At 38.6% G+C, this 21,885-nt stretch overlaps 1 long non-coding RNA gene across 3 annotated transcripts in view; it reads left to right on the top strand.

Annotated features, from left to right (window-relative positions):
- LOC117655012 (uncharacterized) overlaps window positions 1-21,885 on the top strand; it is an 81,951-nt gene that overhangs the window by 20,805 nt on the left and 39,261 nt on the right. For all 3 annotated transcript variants that reach the window (XR_015733977.1, XR_015733978.1, XR_009620933.2), the window contains one exon: window positions 20,984-21,087. This is a non-coding gene — a long non-coding RNA (uncharacterized LOC117655012). The remainder of the gene's footprint in view (window positions 1-20,983; window positions 21,088-21,885) is intronic.

The raw sequence follows: 21,885 nt of genomic DNA, 5'->3' as shown, positions 1-21,885 counted from the left end.
TATGATCACTGTCTTTAAGAATTGTCAGGAACAAAAAGAAAAAAGAAGGGGGCAGCAGAGATATAGAATAAATCCATCAGTAGCAGTGGCAAAAATGATGACTAAACAGGATGGGAGACCTGGAAAAAAATAGTTAATCCAAACCTTTACTTCTTTCTGTCTATTTTAGCTTCAGGAGTTTATATTGATTCTGCTAATCCATTTAGATGAGCACCAATCAGTTATACCAATCAGTAGAACCAATATCTGTGGAGTTTGTAAACATAAGAGTTTCTGATTGAGCACACCTTATAATAAACAGTGATTATGTTTGAAGCTAACATTGAATTGAGTCTAGAAGAAAATGCTTTGCATCAAACAAAGAAGAAAATTAATATACCCAAGGCTTCTTTTGGTTCATTTCTTTATCCACCTCCCTGACCTCCACTCAATGAGGTCACTTGCTAGCTGAAAAGGAAGGTCTTTGATGTTAGATGGTTTTCTGTGCTGCAATTGACATTGTGGAAACTAGCATGTTACTAAATCTTCTATTTTTATTCTGATCAAATGTATAAAATAAGTACTGTATTATGTATTAATACAAATGGGTTAAACTGCTAAACATTTTGCAACAATGATATATAATGTTATAGTTGAGATGGCAGAATGAAATATTTATTTGGCTTCTTTTTATTCCCATTGCAGTAATCTAATTAACCAACACTGTATGCACCTTGGCAAATTCTAAATCACTTAAGATGTCTGCACCTGTGTTATTGAACATTTTGTGTAAGCTCAAAAATAGGAACCATATGTAGAAACAACAATGGATTCCACATGTTCTATATATCAATATAGAACAGTATACATCTCTCTCCTTCTCACGATAGATAGATGGTATTGTATTATGTATTGCATCACACAATACAGTTTACTTTTGTATAATAATATAATTATGTATTGTGTGATGCAATTCAAGGTCATGTGATCTGTTAGCTAATCATCTTCATAGGATATAGTATAAACTTCAGCAAATAAAGTCTATCGCACTTTCTAGTTAGACACATTTCTTTGGAATGTACAGATGAAAGCTAGTACCATCTATTTCAATAGCACTGAATTTTAGTTTATCAGAATTTGCAATGGAAATTAAAGGGTCATACATAAATCCCTAAATGTATATAGTGGCTAACATTAAGCCCATACAGAATTTTTAAAGCACATTTTATTCTTTGCTTATTCTTACTTATAAATAGTTTGCTCAAGGACTGCCTTCCTTTCTTTCAGCTGGATATTTTGCTTTCTAAATAACCCAAACTCACTTTCATTGTGTAGGGTTTGAGTCCATCTGAAACAAAACACAATCCTAATATAGTCCTCAGTTTGTAAAGAATATGTCTTTAAAACATATTCCATAATAGTATTAGCAATAGCACTTAGACTTATATACCGCTTTATAGTGCTTTTTACATTACTCTCTAAGCAGTTTACAGAATCCACATATTGCCCCCAAACAATCTGGGTCCTCATTTTACCACCCTCAGATTGATGGAAGGCTGAGTCAACCTTGAGCTGGTCAGGATCAAACTTCTGGCAGTAGGCAGAGTTAGCCTGCAATACTGCATTCTAACCACTGCGCCATCATAGCTCTATAGATCTTTCATATATTTCCTTAAAATTGTAAAATAATTATCAGTTTATATACGAATCTTACAGAAACATTCCTATGTTTTCTGCAGATTTTGATTTGATTCCATTCGATTTTACTGCTTGTGTTTGGCTGAATATATTTTAGTGTAGAAATCTGGTATAGGTTTCTTTTACATAGCTAGTTTCTATTACAGTGTGTCATGATCATTAAATACAACAATCTCAAAGACTTTGGCTTTCAACATGATTGAAATATTTTGACATTATTACTTAAGTTATTTCATTACTTGCTAGACCTTCTTAGCTCAAACTTTTTTTCACATCACAACATCTGTAAGAAATTTTTTCTTATGTTCCATGCTAAGTACCTGAGAAATGCCAGGGGATAATTTTCACCTCTATCTCCCTATCATCCCAACTTTTCAGCCAGCAAAATTTCTTTGGTTGTGTTTCTTAATAAAACTGATATAATAGCCTCAGATTTGATATTACTTTATCTGTTTTGTGGCACTGAATTATCTTGGGCTAAGGATTGTTTAAATTTATTGTAAAAGTTAAACTTGTATTAAAGATACAAGTTTCTAGGCAAGGATGACATCATGATGTTGTCACAATATGACACAACAAGGGCAGAAAAAGTTAATGAGCATTTCCTAACAGAGCGCTGTTGAAAAATCTATTGTACAATTGAAGAAATAGATACTATACATTTATTTTTAAAATGCTTTGTAATGGAGAATTGTTTTGGAATATGTTCTTCATACTTTATTTATGGCATATCCTAATAATAGGGCTGTGCCAAATGTTCACTGATTTCAATTTTCAGACTAAAAATAGAACTTTTTGGGAAGGAGAATAAAATGTTTTCTTCAAAAAGCTTTAACATTTACTCTTCTAGGGACTTGTTCACAGTTGCTTTATGGCACTATTTCCCTTTGCTGTTGTATTTTTGAAATCACTATGTTGTCTTTCTCTTCCCCTTTCTGTCACCCCATAGCTATGATAACAATACTCCGTCTCTTTCCCTCCCCCCCTCTCTCTATCACCTGTCTGTCTGTCTGTCTGTTTATTTATCTGTCTGTCTATCTGTCTATCTATCTATCTATCTATCTATCTATCTATCCACTTAGCTTTCATTTAGCCTCTGCTAACATCGTCAGAACTACCATTGAAGAGATATTCGCCTTTATGCCTCATTGATCAATTTAGCCATTGCACACATGATAGGCCCATCCATCCACCTCCCACCTTCAATTAGCTCTGTAATTTTTACTTCAGATGCGTTAATCAATGGAGGCTTAGCTCCTGTTGCTTCCTCTATCATGCACTCCTATTGTGCACTGCTTGGGCTGCCCATCCCCAGGGAATGATGCTGAGCTGTCAGATATTGCTTTAACGGCATCTTCTCTGGCACCTTCCCACACACCACTGCTCCTCCACATCACAGGCACATTTGATATATTAACCAAATTTGTTTGTTGTTTTGCTCATGATCTTGTAACCGGCCTGGCTTGTTACTCATTATTCATGCCTATTATGGCTTGAAGCTGCTCTGTTGGGCTCTTCGGCATTCGGCCCCGGCTGGCTATGCTTCCACAGGACAAATCTACATGCCCAAAGGGTGTGTGTGTGTGTGTGTGTGTACTGTCGATCTCTACTCCCCAATAGAAGTCGGTCTCTGCTCATCCTGCAGGATCTTTCCCGGTGCCTCAATGCTTGGTAAGCCAGTAGCAAGTCGATGTGCCTATTGATCGCGTTTAGCAATGGCTAAATCGATCAATGATGCATAAAAGTGAATATCTCTTCAATGATAGTTTTTACACTCTGACGATGTTAGCAGAGGCTAATGAAAGCTAAGTGAATAATATATTTTAAGTTCCCGAGATCATGATGTCTGTCTCTTCTTTTATAGTTACACCTGGAACTCGTATTTTTAGGATAGTTCACAAAATACATGCATACACACACACACACACACACACACACACACACACAAAGTAGTGCTGTATGCTACTGTTACAATCAAAATCTGACCATCATATTAATTCAATAAGGACATATTTTTGCACATGCTACAGTAATTGGCTCAATGACTGCTTTCACAATGAAAATTTTCAAAACAAAAATGTCAGAACATGTCAAAGATATCTTAAAGTAGTTTGTAAAGCTGAAATCATTTCTCCTTTAAATATACTAGATAATAATATCCCAAAGGATCCCAGATATTTCTAAGTTCGTGAAAACCAAACTACCATATTTTAGAAGACTGATCGATTTCAAGAGATTTGTGAATGCTACCCAAATTACTCTTTGAATGTAGAAAAATGGCATCAATTGGAGTTTCTGTTCTCATGTCTGATGAATTCGTTTTATTCCTGGAATGCAGCTGAGGAGGACAAGGTTGGTTGGAATGTTCCTTGAATTAAAATCAGAATGAATCCAATTGAACATATTAGAACTGAGTCTTTAATGAGTGATCTTCTCAGTGCCATCTGATGAATTGTTTCTGAACGCTGGGCATGGGTTTTTGCAATTTGGCCCGGAGGTAGTTTGCTGAGATGAATTTGAAAGACATTTTGAGGACAGATATACTCATATCTATCAAGATTTGGTCTACACAATTCGTCTAGTTTGAGTAATGGAGACACTTGAGGGAATTTCAATTATTGAAACCTGAGAAGAGGGACAAGATAGTCTTTGATAGTCTTCCCTTTGTCTCCGCTGAATGAAGAATGTGTCATCAGGGAGGGTACTTTTTGCCTACAAATGAACTGCATTTCCCACTGGTTTTTTTTTTTCTTTTCAAAAAAATACATTCTGACATTTTTCTCCATTTATGTAAATGAGCATTCTATGAACATAATGGTACTTAATGGTATGACCACTAAGGCTCTTTAAAAAATTAATATCTCAAAGATAATTTTAAATGCATGGTAACAGTTACAATTAATTAAATGACAGTATACATAAAAATATATTTTGTTTGTACCTACCTATTTTTCAGACTTCAATCTCTGGCATTTCAATGGTTCTGTCTCTGAACTACTTCTAAGTGTTGAAAGGTTAAGCCCAACCTTTGAAAAAAAATGAAACCTTAAATAAATTGTATTGTATTATTACAATATTATTACTGAAATTACCATCTGTTTATCTACATTAATAAAATAAATTATTTCATACTCCAGAAATAATTTTCAATATTATGTCTCATTTAAATGCTATATTTTTATCACAAAATATTCAAGGATACCCATAGGCACACCCACATGTACAAAACACCATTTTCATTACTTACAGATGTTAAAACAATCACCTTTATTTAGAGTGTTTACATCTGTTGTGAAAATATTCAGTGAAATAATAATTCAGCTGATATTATTTCACATCTTGCTCAACTGCATTCTTGAAAACATAAACATGGATGTTTTATTGTCCCGATCATCCTTTTTTGTTGTTGTTGTTGTTGTGAGGCATTTCCGATGGAATCTTTTTTTTCACAAAACAATTCACTCCAAGTGTAGTCTATTATTTACTTAACATCTGTCTTTTCTATTATAGACCAGATTAACAATTCCTTTAAAAAATAATAATATCAAGACATTTTTTTAAAAAAAAAAGTGCAACTAAAACCGCAATTGCTACTTGTGTATCAGAGGGAAAAATGTTTTCTTATTGCAGCTGGTGCACTTTGTCTGCTTATTGTGCACGAGAATACAGTATTATTCCTATTACAAATGTGTTCCCTAGAGGACATGAAAATATTCTCTCGCTTTTTTGATACTGAAAATCTCTCACTCTCTCTCTCTTTTTCTCCTCTCCCCACCAAAAAAAAAAAAAAAAAAGGATACATTAAGCTCTTTAGCACAAGGGCCTTTAATATATATAGTGTTTTGTTTTCTCAGTGCCTGATGATGTGCACATGTAATACAGTTTTAATCAAAGCCCAAATACTGTAGACCTTTCAACAGCGTCTTAGGCATCACAGTACAATGCTTATTCCACTGAAAGTGGCCACTGGGGAGGCACAATTAGCTGTTCCCATGGAGAAGTTTGTTATAGTAATAAATAATAAGTAGTGTAGGTAGAGATGGAATCAATTAAAGATATTTTTGACGACCCCTAATGGTTTATGGGAATGCTAAATAATTGACAACAACAAGTTTTTGACTCTAAAGTTCCACTGCTGTTTCGGTGCATGTTTCATTGAAACTAAAGTGCAGTAGAAAGAGGCCAGTGGTAATGAGAGTGTTATAAAGGGCAGCCTATTTGTTGTTTTAATGCATCACTGCTTATCAAGGTTGCGCTTGGAATCCAGCTAACTGTTCACCACCTCTTCTGTTTAAACACATCTTTTTCAACTCTTGAAAGGTTCAAGTTAAATCCTACTCACCAGTTTGCCACTGACAGGCTAATTAAAAATGAAAATAACTTCTGAGATACATCTGATGATGGAGACAATACAGCAGGCTGTTGTGGGAAGAGCTTTGGCAAACTATATAGTAGTGGTAGTGATGTTACAGTGACTAAGCAATTGAATAAAGTTAGGACCACCCCAAAACATATTGTTATCTGAAATAACAGATAAATTATCATCTCCTGAGTTCCATTTCAATATTTGATTAAGGCAAGGAACTGGATATTACTAGTGACGCCACGAAGTCCTTGTCATACATCAGAATAATAAAATAGTTTAAAATAATATTGGGAGAAAAAGTTATTTGTTTGCCTTTGACTGTGAACTAATCTAATTATTTTGAACTATATCATAAACCAAACCTAGCTACTATTTTCACTTCTTTTTTAAATTTTATTTATTTTATTCTAAAGAAAGCTAAAACACAAAACTCCAAAACAAGCAAAAGAGACAAAACAGAAAGGCAAACACAAAACTATCAAGACATTAAAAAGTAGATCAAAAATAAAAGAAAAAAACCAATGCATACACATATATTACCTCCCCCATTGAATAATAATTAATACATTACTATAATATTGATTCCTATCCCTTCTTAAAACAGTCCTCCCAAATTGTTAAACTAGTAAATCTATTTGAAATTATTGACGCCTTCTATATATTATATTAATAGTTAACAGGGATGATGATGATATGCATACAAAGCCAGAATTGAAAAGACAGCAACAATAAGTGCCACCTATGCAAAGAAGCTGAAGAAACAGTGGACCACCTGGTAAGCTGCTGCAAGAAGATCACACAAACTGATTACAAGCAGCGGCATGACAAAGAACCAACAATAGTGCTTTGGAAGATCTGAAAGAAATATCATTTGCCTGTAAGCAAGAACCTGTGGGACCATAAATAGAACAAGTCATAGAAAATGAAGAAGTTAAATTGCTCTGGGACTTCAGAATCCAGACAAACAGGCACCTGCCACATAACAGCCTGGACTTAACAATTGTTGATAAGAAAGACAAAAAAGTCTGGATAGTGGATGCGGCAGTGCCTGGAAACAGAAGAATAGAAGAGAAAGAATTGGAGAAGATAACAAAATACGAAGACCTACAAATAGAAATAGAATGACTGTGGCAAAAGTAAGCAAGGATAATACCAATAGTAATAGGTGCCTTGGGTGCAATCCCAAAACAACTGGAGCACTACTTGAACACCATAGGCATTGACAAATTTGCCATCAGTCAATTACAAAAGACAGCTTTACTGGGAACAGTTTCCATCCTGCCACGATATTTGTAACATCATAAAACATCCACCTCTGCCTATCCCAGATCTTTGGAAAGGACTCAATAGGTAGACAAAAATGCCAAATCCAGTCTGAACATCTGGTGGACTGTGCAATGATCAATAATAATGACAAGCTTAAACTTTCTGTTACTAAACCGTTATTGTAATCCACTTATAGAAAGTTTTCCACAGTTTATTATCTATTCCAAATCATCCCCAAAGTTAAAAGTAATTTGTCCTGGATCAAATATCCAGATTTGTTACTTAATGCCATCGCTTATCGATTTTTGCCTGATTAAATATAATAGATTCAATCTCCACAGTGGTTCTATTTTCCCAGGAAAGTCCAAAGTGGTTTCCAGTTAAATGTAATAAATCCATCCTCCAATCTCCCTCAATGTTTGTAGGAAAAAAGAGTTTGTCACTTTCCATTCAGTCAGACTCTTAGTATTATAAAGATATGCAGGCTTGAACTTTGAAGAGATGTATGGGATCAACTCAGTTAGTTCTTCAGCTGTGGGAATATCTCTTTGGTCTGCAACTTTCACAGCAGAGCCTTCTTGTGAATTTTTATTCAAAATTAAATGCTTGTGCATATTTTCCATGGCTATTATCACCTAATCAATCTTTTTTTAAAAAAAAAACTTTCAACCTAAAGCTGCATACTATCCAATCTTTTCTTAGATTTCAGCTACCATCACCTGCCTGTAATCTGATAAATTGTTACTCTGTGTAAATTGATCAGGGAACAAAAAACATTGAAGCAGACGAGAACAATAAGTATATTATCTGGATATTTCAATCCAAGATTAAAAGAAAAATTCAAAACAGATAAACTCCAAATATTTTGCAAATTCAAAAAGCACAAAAAAATCTGTGGTAAGAGTCCAATGAGTGGACGTGGTGGCTCAGTGGCTAAGAACCTGAGCTTGTTGATCAGAAAGGTCAGCAGTTTGGTGGTTTGAATTCCTAGCACCGCATAACGGAGTGAGCTCCTGTTACTTGTCCCAGCTTCTGCCAACCTAGCAGTTTGAAAGCATATTAAAAATGCAAGTAGAAAAATAGGGACCACATTGGTGGGAAGGTAACAGTGTTCTATGTGCCTTTGGCATTTAGTCATGCCGGCCACATGACCACGGAATTGTCATCAGACAGCACTGGCTCTTCAGTTTAGAAACAGAGATGAACACCACCTCCTAGAGTCAGGAATGACTAGCACGTATGTGCGAGGGGAAGCTTTACCTTTACCTTTTTAAAGAGTCCAATATTAAGTCAAATGAAAGCACTTCACCATCCAGACACATGCTGTGCTTCCTTATGGAGAGAAAAAGGGTTATTCTGAACAACATAAATCAAACGGGAAAAAAAAAAAAACCCAATTAGAGTCCAGCAAAGGGTTGAAATAAATAGCAATAACACTTAGACTTATATATCACTTCATAGTGTTTTAAAGCCCTCTCTAAGCAATTTACAGAGTCAGCATATTGCTCCCAACAATCTGGGTCCTCATTTTGCTGATTTCGGAAGGATGGAAGGCTGAGTCAACCTTGAGCTGGTGAGGATCGAACCCCTGACAGTCAGCAGAGTTAGCCTGCAATACTGCATTCTAACCACTCTGACACGATGGCTCATAATCAGCATTCAATCGTTGGTCAACTTTTAAATGCAAAAAACAAAGTAAAACAATAAATTCAAAAAGTTAGAGTTAAAAATCCAGACATACTTAAGAAAAAGAAATTACTGACAGGAAGATGGATTGAACCAGTGACTTTTTGACCACTTCTAGAGGGAACTGAAATCTTCAAGACTCCCCTTCCCAAATGGGTCCACGGCCATCCAAAACTCATCTTGAGTCATTCCCGAGTACTGCCATTCAAATCCAGGAAGCAGAACTGCCAGAGAACTTGCTTTGACAGCAAAAACAGCAGCTCATCAGTAGGAGAGAAAAAGACTCTTATCATTCATCAGCCATCTTGGGGAGGAGTCTCACGTTTACACTTTTTGATTTAGAAAAGTTCTCCAAATGTTGCAATCTATATGAAAAAGTGGATTAGTGAAAAGTCTATTAAAATGTCCTCATTCATAAAAATCATGTTTACAAATACAGATTAGTACTGTATTTTATATAGAATTGCAAAAAGAATAATCTTTTAAGAAATATGCTTCAAAATATATTGGTTTCGTTAAAATTCCAAAGCTAATTCATATTGTATCAATGGATTCCAGAGGTATTCTATATCTTTCAATAGATGAACCGTACATAAAAACCACGGGTGAGTTTCAAAACCTGTCACTACCAGTTCGCTCGTGGGCGCTCGCTCGCTCATGCACACATGTAAATCATCTGCGCATGCACAGAAGTGTCCGGGTGGATGGGCAGAGCCTCCTGCTGCCGCTGCTACCAGTTTGCCAGATCCAGGGCAAACCGGTAGCAACCCACTACTGATAAGAACTCTATGTGCAAAAGAGCAGGCTTTATTTTTGATTTAGATTCTAGAAGCTGATTTTCACAACATCAAGTCTCAATATCATTTCTACCCCCAGCCTCTTATAAGTGGAAAATAACCCAGCATGGTTATGAGAAATATTGTTTGTTCCATTGTACTTCACTTTGCATTGTTTATTCTGAATCAAAGTTTCAATATCAATTATATTGAAATCGTCCTTGAGCCTGAAATTATCTCTTTTTATTTAAACCATCACAAGTACAGTAATTCAGTACACAGTACAGTTGAAGCACCAGAATTTAAAACTTCCAGATTCTAAGTTTTTTGCAGTGCCTATAGCTCATTTAATAACCTGCCTAGCCATAGCTGCAGACATTACCTTTTTAGTAAGATAATTGTATACAAGAACTTTACTATACGTCTCTTCACTGCCGACTTAAACTAATGGCTGTGGAATAGGAATTTGATAAAACAACAACAACCAAGCTTACCCATGGATCTCATCTCTTTGTTGAATGACTACCAGTATCAACAGGAAACCTATATTTAAATTAATGATTTTTAAAATTTTCTGTACTTCCTTTTCTATTGATTTCTTTTCCTTTTTATTGTTTGGAAACATGCCTTGAGTTTGCATTCAATTGAAACATTTTGGACATTGGCCTGGTGTCTGCCTTCCTTTGCAGTAATACTTGTTTTCTCTAAAGAACTCTATCCTTATTCACAAAGGATGGATGTGATATAAACCTGTGGGATTTTTATCTGTTTTTCATTGTTTATACTACAAAGTCCTTTGGAATATTACTTGCATTATTGCTTTTTTGTTTTTGTTTTTAAAAAATCAGACAGGACAGAGATATTTGATCCATAAGAGGAGTTTTCTTCTTCTCCTATGACAACTTTGCACCATAAGCATTTGGGCAAAAAAACTTAAAATATCCTATCACTCTGATCATCATGCATGTTGTTGGTATTCTGAAAGGTTAATAAATTAGGATATAGTTTTGCAGAAAACCATGCTGATTTTCACTTAGTAAAGTTGATGTTATGATTTTTGTCCATCTAAAATAGATTAATACATACCAGAATGAGAATTATTTTTAGTAGATGCTTTTCTACATCAACCTGAAAGAGTTATGTAACTGTATTAAATATAATATATATGAAACAGGTTCATGTATTGTGTATATGTCTGTGAAGTATTTTCATTGAAAATATACATACACTTGTGATATAGTTGCAATTGCATATATCAGTTGCCATGTATATAATACGTGGTAGTGATAATTGGATAGATATAAATGTTGCATTAGCAATATTTGCACTAGCAAACAATTAGAAAAATATTTTATTTATGACTGAATGATTGTTATTTACAATCAGATTCTCCAATTACAGTATATTTGTTTTAGCTGTCAGATCAATGTTCTCACAAACATCAGCATCCAACAATACTTTAAAATGTTTTAGATAGTTTTGTTAAACTTAATAGCTTAAAAAGCATTTGATCTATTGTAAATTTTCAGATTTTAAAATATAAATTTGGAAAATACTTTCTTTGTTCCATCTTCCTTATAGGTGATATAGTATTACAGGTATTGCAATGGCTACTACAGCTTTTACCTTGAGAGACTGCAAAACTGCATAGAAAGCTGATGCAATGTTGATGTTATTTATAGGCCTGCTGATTAATGAGCAAAGGAGGATTTCCATGGCAGACTGTAATGGCTTCATCAGCTATTACTGGATTAATAATATGTATTCTGAAAATTGTGATGGGTGTCTTACGTCTGTTTACCTGATGAACCCACACATCCACAGGCTAAAAGCATTTTCAATAATCATAAATGTTTTATTAGAAACAGAGCTTTTGAACTCTGTGATTGTATCAACAAATGGCACAACTGCTATGCAGTGATGAAACTGGCCCTTTTAGTGCTGAAATGTGAAGATTGTTAAAGATGAAAACTTCTAAACTGGTGAAAAAAGCAGTGAATTTCCACTGTGACAATATTATGAACACGTAAAGTTGGTAATTATTTGAATACATATAAAAATGTAATAATAATGTGTAAATAAAGGTGGGACAAATGATGTTCATGGTGTTAATGCCATGGGGGTGGAGGGTGGGAGATCACTCACACAGTACAATTGAATGTGACTCTAGCAAGTGTTTTTATGTAGTCCTTAAAACTGTATAGAATTACCACTGAAAATCTGGATATTGCTGAATAATCATAGTTCAATGTTATAGAAAACAAACGAACATGGTTTTGGCTATGTAATGTTTCTCTTTTTTCTTTAAAAAACATGCTTTATCAATTTTCTTAGTTCTTACCTGCGTATTTTGGGCATAGGAAGCTAAGAGCCTGCTATAAGAAGAACTGGAAAAAATGGATTACTCCAGGGAATTCTGCATGGGGATGCAGCTAGTTCAAAATGCAGTGCTATGGACAATAAAGACCATACACTGTCAAGCCCATGTAATATCTTTGATCTTTGATTAGTTGCAGTGGTTTTCAGTGGATTTCTGGGTACGTACTAGTTATTTCAAAACACTATATCTCTATGTATCTATGTATCTATCTATCTATCTATCTATCTATCTATCTATCTATCTATCTTCTTTCTTTCTTTTCTTTTCTTTTCTTTCTTTCCTGCCTTTATTATTTTGACAAATAACACAAGGTGGCAGACATATCCAACACATGTTCTTCCTCCAATTTTCTCAAAACAACCTTGTGAGGTGGATTGGACTGAGAGTGACTGGCCCAAAGTTTCACAGCTGACTTTCACAGCTAAGGTGGGACTTGAACTGATTTGAATGATATCCAAAAAGAGAAGCCACCTTCTGGTTGGTGATTCAATTGTAAGGGATGTAAATTTAGGAAAAGATATGGAGGTTTTGAAAGAGGTCAGATGTCTGCCAGGTGCTACTGCCAGCAGAGACAAAAGATGTATTCTTAACATAGTCAAGTATGCCAGTAAGGACTGTGATGTTGATGCTATTATACATCTTGGCACAAATGATCTGTCCCAAAAGGATGTACGTTCTGTGCAGAATGATTTCCAGAGCTTGGGGTATGAACTTAGTAGTATAGATTGTAGGCTTATCTTTTCAGAGGTTTTACCAGTATATAAGGAACAAAAAGGGAAAGGCCAGCATGTAGCAGAGTTTAATGTGTGGCTAAAGGAGTAGTGTAAAAGGGAAGCCTTTGGTTTTATTAGTCATGATGTCTACAACTGGTCCAATGAAAAACTGTACAAAAGAGATGGATTGCATCCATCAAACAAAGGGACTGAGTTACTTAGCATTAAATTCACAGATTTTCTGGATAAACATTTAAACTGAACAGCGGGGACAGAGAATTAATTGATTCAGAACATTTCTGTCCTCAGCAATCGAAAATTAATAGGGTTATTAGTGCATGTAACATAGATGTCTGTGCAGGTAAGATTATCAGCCTTGCTGTCAAGCAAAACCAAGCATTTAATAGTGAGTGCCATACCATGTGCACTAATTAAACAGGTGGCAAGAAAGTAGGGACAGTCAGGCACAACACAGGTTATATAGACAGTAAACACAGGGTCAATCAAAATGGACTCAAATGTCTATATACCAATGCACAAAGTATGAGGAATAAACAGGGTGAATTAAAAATTCAAGTAAATGAGGGCAGATATGATATTGTTGCCATTACAGAAACTTGGTGGGATGAAACCCACAAATGGAACATACAGCTAGAGGAGTATAAATTATTTAAAAGAAATAGACCAAATAAAAGAGGAGGTGGAGTTGCACTATATATAAGAAATAACCAGTGGTGAAATCAATTTTTTTTTACTACCGATTGTGGCCGTGGCTTGATGGGCATGACAGGGGAAGGATACTGCAAAATCTCCATTCCCACCCCACTCCAGGGGAAGGATACTGCAAAATTCCCATTCCCACCTCACTCTAGAGCCAGCCAGAGGTGGCATTTGCCAGTTCTCTGAACTACTCAAAATTTCCGTTACCAGTTCTCCAGAACCTGTCAGAACCTGCTGGATTTCACCCCTGGAAATAACTACACGTCTACAAAAATAGAGCACAACAATGATGAAAATTATCTTGAATGCATTTGGGTCAATGTTAAAGGGGGGGAAATGACATTGCCATAGGTCACCCAACCAACCAGAGAACGTAGATGAACTTTTTTGCTAGTCAGCTAACTAAGGTATGTAGGAAGCACATCACAATAGTAATAGAGGGATTTTAACTACCCTGACATCAACTGGGAGACAAACTCTGCACCAAGTGGAAGATCCAGCAGGTTCCTAACAAACCTAGCAGACAACTTTGTTTCCCAAAAAGTAGAGAAGGGAACAAGGGGATCAGCCAGATTAGATTTAATTCTCACTAACAGAGATTAAATGATAGAAGGTGTTGAAGCTACAGGAACCTTGGGGGCAAGTGATCACGTAATATTGGAATTCAGGATTATGCAAACAGAAGTAGTAGAACAAAGTCAAACTAGGGTCTTGGACTTTAAGAGAGCTAATTTCAATAAACTTAGAGAGAGCTTGAAAAGGAATCCATGGATGAGAATACTCAAGGGGAAAACAACTGTGGCGGTTTGGAAGGTGGAGGATGAGGGATTGGGGAGGGGATGGAGGGCTATTCCAATGAGGGATGTACCATCAGCGCGGTTGATGGGAGGGGCAGATATGGCGGGAGCAAGGGACCACATCATGTGTCGGGGGTGTGCACCCGCTGTTTGAGAGCAATTGCGCGCCCCGGTCCCCAAGGCTCCTCTCGGATACTAGGTGGCACAGATACTCAGGATCTGGGCCTTCAGCTGATGCTGTGCAACGCCAGGTCCACGGTAAATAAGGCCCCCCTCATTCACGATCTTATACAGGAGGGGGGAGCGGACCTGGTGGGTATTACGGAGACCTGGTTGGGCCGGGAGGGAGGGGTCCCCCTGGTTGAGATGTGCCCACCAGGCTTCAGAGCATTCCATCAGCAGAGGGCCCAGGGGAGGGGTGGGGTAGTGGTGGTTATTATTAAAGAAGATCTTGGTCTGAGGGAGACCACTGTGCCACAGACTGCTGGGTGTGAATCCCTCTTTGTGAGATGGGGTCATGGGGTTCAGATGGGCTTGTTGCTTACGTACCTGGCTCCCTGCTGTGTGGCAACGGCCCTTCCCGAGCTACTCGGCGTGATAGCCACGGTGGCAGTTGATACACCCAAGCTTATGGTCATGGGTGATTTCAACTTGCCATCTGTTGGTGAAATGTCTGAGATGGCTCGGGAGTTCATGGCTTCCATGATGGCCATGGACCTGACCTAGTTAGTTCATGGCCCCACCCACAGGGGGGGGTCACACTCTGGACTTGATTTTTGTCTCTGGCCAGTGGTTGAGTGGTCTTGTTATAGGGTATATAGACATGGAACCCTTGTCATGGTCAGATCACTCGCTCCTTCGCCTGGACCTTCGAACTGCTACACCCTGCTGCAGGGAGGCGGAGCCAACAAGATGGGTCTGCCCCAGGCGCCTGATGGATCCTGATAGGTTCCAGATGGAGCTTGGGCCACTTCCTGAGGATCTGGCACATGACTTGGCCGAGGACCTGGTGGCTGCCTGGGATCGGGCGGCTGGTGGGGCCTTGGATCGAGTCGTGCCTTTGCGGCCTCTGACCTGGTGCCGATCCCTCATGGCTCCTTGGTTTACCGAGGAACTGAGGGAGATGAAGCGCCGGAAAAGATGCCTGGAGAGCGGTTGGAGGGCCAGTCTCGCTGAATCTGACTGAACACTGGTAAGGTCGCATATTAAGACCTACCTAGTGGCGATAAAAGTGGCAAAGTGTAACAACTTTTCTGCTCATATTGTGTCATCAGAGAATCGTCTGGCTGCCCTGCTCAGGGTGACCTGCTCCCTGCTCCATCCTGGAGTGCGGGAGGACCCCCTGGAAGGCAGGGCCGAGGATTTCAGACAATACCTGTATGACAAAATCGCTCAGATCCGGGGGGATTTGGACTCTGACTGGGTAGATTCGGGCAGGGTGACGAGGAATAGTCTTGAGAACGTTATCTGGGAAGAGTTTGACTCTGTTACTCCTGATTATGTGGACAGAATTTGGGGGAGACTTAGTGTGGCCACATGTTTACTGGACCCGTGTCCCTCCTGGTTAGTACTGGCTTCCCGGGAGGTTACACAAGGCTGGCTCCAGGGAATTATCAACGCTTCACTGAGTGAGGGTCACTTCCCCACTGCCTTGAAAGAGGCGGTGGTGAGGCCTCTCCTCAAGAAGCCTTCCCTGGACCCGGCAGTATTAGCCAACTATCGTCCTGTCTCCAACCTTCGCTTTGTGGCAAGGGTTGTTGAGAGTGTGGTCGCGCAACAGTTTCCACAATTCCTGGAGGAAACATCTTATCTAGATCCATTCCAGTCAGGTTTCAGGTCTGGGCACAGCATGGAAACAGCATTGGTCGCGTTGGTAGATGACTTCTGGAGGGCTTGGGACAGGGGTTGCTCCTCTGTTCTGGCCCTGTTAGACCTCTCAGCGGCTTTTGATACCATCGGCCATGGTATCATGCTGCACCAGTTGGAAGAGTTAGGGATGGGGGGCACCGTGTTACGGTGGTTCTCCTCCTTTCTCTCAGACCGGTTGCAGTTCGTGTTGGCAGGGGGGCAGAGATCGACCTGGAGGCCTCTCATTTGTGGAGTGCCTCAGGGGTCGGTCCTCTCGTCCCTTCTGTTCAACATTTATGTGAAGCCACTGGGTGAGATCATCCATGGCTTTGGGGTGAAGTACCATCAGTATGCTGATGACACCCAGCTGTACATCTCCACCCCAGGCCACCCCAACGTTGCCCTTGAAGTGATGTCCCAGTGCCTGGAGGCTGTGCGGATCTGGATGGGGAGGAACAGGCTCAAGCTCAACCCTTCCAAGACTGAGTGGCTGTGGTTCCCGGCATCCCGATATAGTCAGTTGACTCCATCACTGACTATCGGGGGCGAGTCTTTGGCCCCCACGGAGAGGGTGCACAATCTGGGAGTCCTCCTGGATATGCAGCTGTCCTTGGAGGAACATCTGATGGCTGTAGCCAGGGGGACCTTCTGTCAGGTTCGCCTGATTCACCAGTTGCGGCCCTTTCTTGATCGGGATTCCCTGTGCACAGTCACCCATGCCTTCGTCACCTCGTGCCTAGACTACTGCAGTGCTCTCTACATGGGGCTCCCCTTGAGGAGCACCTGGAGGCTCCAACTGGTCCAGAATGCGGCCGCACGGGTAATCACGGGAGCCACCTGGCGCTCCCATATAACACAGCTCTTGCGTGAGCTGCACTGGCTCCCAGTGGTCTTCCAGGTGCACTTCAAGGTGTTGGTTACCACCTTTAAAGCTCTCCATGGCATAGGACCTAGTTATCTTCGAGACCGCCTGCTGCTACCAATGACCTCCCACCGACCTGTGTGCTCCCACAGAGAGGGCCTCCTCAGGGTGCCATCAGCCAAACAATGTAGGCTGGTGACCCCCAGGGGGAGGGCCTTCTCTGTGGGGGCACCTACCCTCTGGAATCAGCTGCCCCCAGAGATAAGGAGAATCCAAGACCTTGGTGTCTTCCGCTGTGCCCTTAAAACTTTCTTTTTTCAGCAAGCCGGGCTGGCTTAACATATTTTTTAACATATTTTTAAATATTTTTTAATTGGTTTGTTATCTTAAATTGGGGCCAAATTAATATATATTCTTTTAGTTGTTTTTAATGTTTGTATTGTATGTTTTTATCTGGCTGTACACCGCCCTGAGTCCCTTGGGAGAAGGTGCGGTATATAAATTTGAAATAAAATAAAAAAATAAACTCAAGAAGCTTGGGAAATTTTGAAAAGTGAGATTATAAAAGCCCAGTCTAGCACAATACCAATGAAAAAGAAAAATAACAGCTCTCAAAAGAAACCAGCATGGCTGCATAAATAACTCTCTGACAAATTGAAAGATAAAAAGGACATGTATAAAAAGTGGAAAGAGGGGCAAATAATTAAGGCAGAATATCAGCAAATAGCCCGAGCCTATAAAGATGAAGTGAGGAAAGCTAAGGCTCACAATGAAAAAAAGCTTGCAACAAAAGTAAAAAATAACAACAACAAAAAAAAACTTCTTCCAACATGTTAAAAACAAGAAAAAAGTCAAGGAAATAATTGGTCCATTGCTGGGAGAAAGTGGCAAGAAGATAATAAGCAACAGGGAGAAAGCAGAACTACTTAACTCATTTTTTGCATCTGTCTTTACACAAAGGGAAAAAACAGTCCAACCTATCAAAAACAGCACCACAAAAAACAGATTAGGAACACGAGTAAAAATAGGAAAGAAAATGGTAAGTGAACACCTGTCTACCCTAGACGAGTTTAAATCACCAGGACCGGATGGATTACACCCCTAGGTTCTGAAGGAACTGGCAGATGAGATCTCAGAATCACTGAACTATATATTTCAAAGATCCTGGAGCACCGGGGAACTGCCAGAGGACTGGAAAAGAGCTGATGTAGTTCCCATCTTCAAAAAAGGAAGAAAAAAAAATCCTGGAAACTACAGACCTATCAGCCTGACCTCAATACCAGGGAAGATTCTGGAAAAGATAATCAAGCAACGAATCACTGAACACCTAGAAGCAAATAAAGTAATAACCAAAAGCCAACATGGGTTTGTCAAAAATAGATCATGCCAGATTAATTTTATTGCATTCTTTGACAAAGTGACAAAATTAGTGGACCAGAGGAATACTATCAATATAATTTACTTGGACTTCAGTAAAGCATTTGATAAAGTAAACCATAACCTACTACTAGACAAAGTAGAAAAATGTTGGGTTAGACAACATCACCACCAGATGAATTTGTAACTGGCTGACCAACCACACTCATTGTGTAGTCCTCAATGGAACTGCATCTACATGGAGGGAAGTATGCAGTGGACTATCCCAAGGCTCTGTTTTAGGCCCAGTACTCTTCAACATCTTCATCAATGACTTGGACAAGGGGATAGATGAGGAACTCATCAAATTTGCAGATGACACCAAGCTGGCAGGAATAGCCAACACTCCAGAAGATAGGCTCAAGATAAAGAAGGATCTTGACAGACTTGAACATTGGGCACTATCTAACAAAATGAAATTCAACAGTGAAAAAAGTAAGGTTCTACATTTAGGCAAGAAAAACAAAATGCACAGGTACAGTATATGTGGTACCTTGCTCAATAGTAGTAACTGTGAGAGGGTCTTGGACAGCCATTTAGATTTGAGCCAGCAGTGTGCAGCAGTTGCCAAAAAAGCCAACACAGTTTTGGGCTGCATAAACAGAGGGATAGAATCAAGATCACGTGAAGTGTTAATACCACTTTATAATTCCTTGGTAAGGCCACACTTGGAATACTGTGTTCAGTCTTGGTTGCCACGATGTAAAAAAGATGTTGAGATTCTAGAAAGAGTACAGAGAAGAGCAACAAAGGTATTTAGGGGACTGGAGGCTAAAACATATGAAGAACGGTTGCAGGAACTGGGTATGTCTAGTTTAATGAAAAGAAGGACTAGGAGAGACATGATAGCAGTGTTCCAATATCTCAGGGGTTGCCACAAACTATTCTCCAAAGCACCTGAGGGTAGAACAAGAAGCAATGGGTAGAAACTAATCAAGGAGAGAAGCAACTTAGAACTAAGAAGAAATTTCCTGACAGTTAGAACAATTAATAAGTGGAACAACTTGCCTGCAGAAGTTGTGAATGTTCCAACACTGGAAATAGTTAAGACGATGTTTGATAATCATTTGTCTGAAGTGGTGTAGGGTTTCCTGCCTGGGCAGTGGGTTGGACTATAAGACCTCCAAGGTCCCTTCCAACTCTGTTATTCTATTCTATTCTATTCTATTCTATTCTATTCTATTCTATTCTATTCTATTCTATTCTATTCTATTCTATTCTATTCTATTCTCCTGCTTTGTAGCCTAATGCCACTAACCACTAGTCCAAATAGGCTCTCATATGTGATAATATGCATAGTAACATATACGGTAATATGTTTTCGTGGCATAGGACCTAGTAAAGTATTATTGGTTTTCTAGGGCTTCTCCCCAATTTGCCCTGAATTGGCATGCTGATCTTTAAAGCAGTTTCATCCAAGGGAAGTTAGGAAGCATGCTGTCTCAATGACAGTAGCTTCATCTGGAATACATCCCACAAGATGTAGTCTGGCACCTACCCTGACTGTGTTTAAGAGACACCACCAATGCCCCCAAAAATATCCCAGCGTCTTTCCCAATTCTTGAGTTAGAGTGTATGGTAGATTTTGTTTGACTGCTTTAGCTATGTTTTTGCTTCTGACATTTAGATTCTTAATTGCTATTATTATTGCTTTTGTTGCATGCCACCCAGCTTTATACATTTCTAAGATTATGATTGGTCACATAAGTCATCCAAATGTTTAGAATGGATATGGCATTTTTGTCCACCTGTCAAGTGCCTCTCAGGGACCTGGGATATTATTACTAAATACACATTACAACTGCCAATTCTTTAACTGGTGTTGACCTTCAAGTACATCAGGTTCTTCCCAAGAACCTAAGATGTCATATAGCATATGTGCAAATCTAAGCAATATAATTGTTGGATGGAAATTTTGAAAAGGCACCAATTTTCAAAATACTGTCCAAGAGGTTTTGATATATACACATTGAGACTACCATAGCCTGTTTATGTCAGATTTTGATACTCATTTTCTCAAATTCTTTGTCTAATACCTTCTGGTATTGCCACATAAATTAACTACATTTTTTTTAGCCATTGTTAAAAGTGGTATGTTTTGCACCAAGATTTTATCAGTTTGTATTTAGAAATTTCCACCTCCTCATTTTAACTACTTTTTCAATTATATGTTCTCACCAATTTTTAATTACTGGGACATGATAATTTTTACAAATGAAAAAGTGAATCATTTTGGCAATTGTATCATGGTTTATAATCATCTTGTGCAGTCTTCTTGCGCAAAGCTGAGTATATGATCTACTGTTTTTTCTGTTTGTTTGCACAATATGCACTTTGAATCAAAAAATGATTTTTCAATTCTTGCCTTGACTGTATTAGTTCAAATAGCTTGCTCTTGAGCAGTCAAAGTCTTCATGTTCTTTTTTAAATGATCCATGTTATATTATTATTATTAAATTTATTTGCCTCACCATAGGGTTATTCTACAAAGGATGCGGTGGCTCAGTGGCTAAGATGCTGAACTTGTCAATCCAAAGATCGGCAGTTCAGCAGTTTGAATCCCTAGTGCTGCCTAACAAGGTGAGCTCCTGTTACTTGTCCCAGCTTCTGCCAACCTAGCAGTTCGAAAGCACACAAAAAATCAAGTAGAAAAATAGGGACCACCTTTGGTGGGAAGGTAACAGCGTTCTGTGTGCCTTTGGCATTTAATCATGCTGGCCACATGACCACGAAGAGGTCTTTGGACAGCATTGGCTCTTCAGCTTTGAAACGGAAATGAGCACCGCCCCCTAGAGTCGGGAAAGAGTAGCACATATGTGCGAGGGGAATCTTTACCTTTACCTTTACCTTAGGGTTACTTTAGGCAGCTTATAACAATAATAAAGGAACAGATAAAAAGAAAGTGGGAACAAAGTGATAGTAAAATAACAGAATGATAAAATAACACAATCTTTATTAATAGATAAACAAACAATAAAAGAAACCAAGAAAAATAAAAGAAATTACATTAATATGATTAGTTAAAAGCAGATGGACAAATGGGGACCAGAGAATGAGGAGGTGGGGTGAGGGGTGAAGGCTGTTCTCTACTGTGCAGCCATCTCCACAGTAACATTTCTATCTTGGGTCTCCAGGCCAACTGGTAGAGCCAGGTCTTTAGGCTCTTACAAAGGATAGGATGTTGGGAACAAATCTTATATGCCCTTATATGCCCTTCCTAGGTTTATTGTTTTATTCACTTTCCCCTTAATCTTTTGTAGAAAGAAACCATCTAATGCTTTTCTTTGCCAGCATTCTGTTCTTATTTTTATTACATTATTTTGATATTCATGTTTTATTTCCTGCACATTCAGTAAGTTCCAGTTTTTAATGTACCTC

The sequence above is a fragment of the Pantherophis guttatus genome, chromosome 4 (genome assembly GCF_059756535.1).
Source record: "Pantherophis guttatus breed Tessera chromosome 4, ASM5975653v1, whole genome shotgun sequence".
NCBI lineage: Eukaryota > Metazoa > Chordata > Lepidosauria > Squamata > Colubridae > Pantherophis > Pantherophis guttatus.
This window is presented reverse-complemented; position numbering and strand designations above follow the sequence as displayed.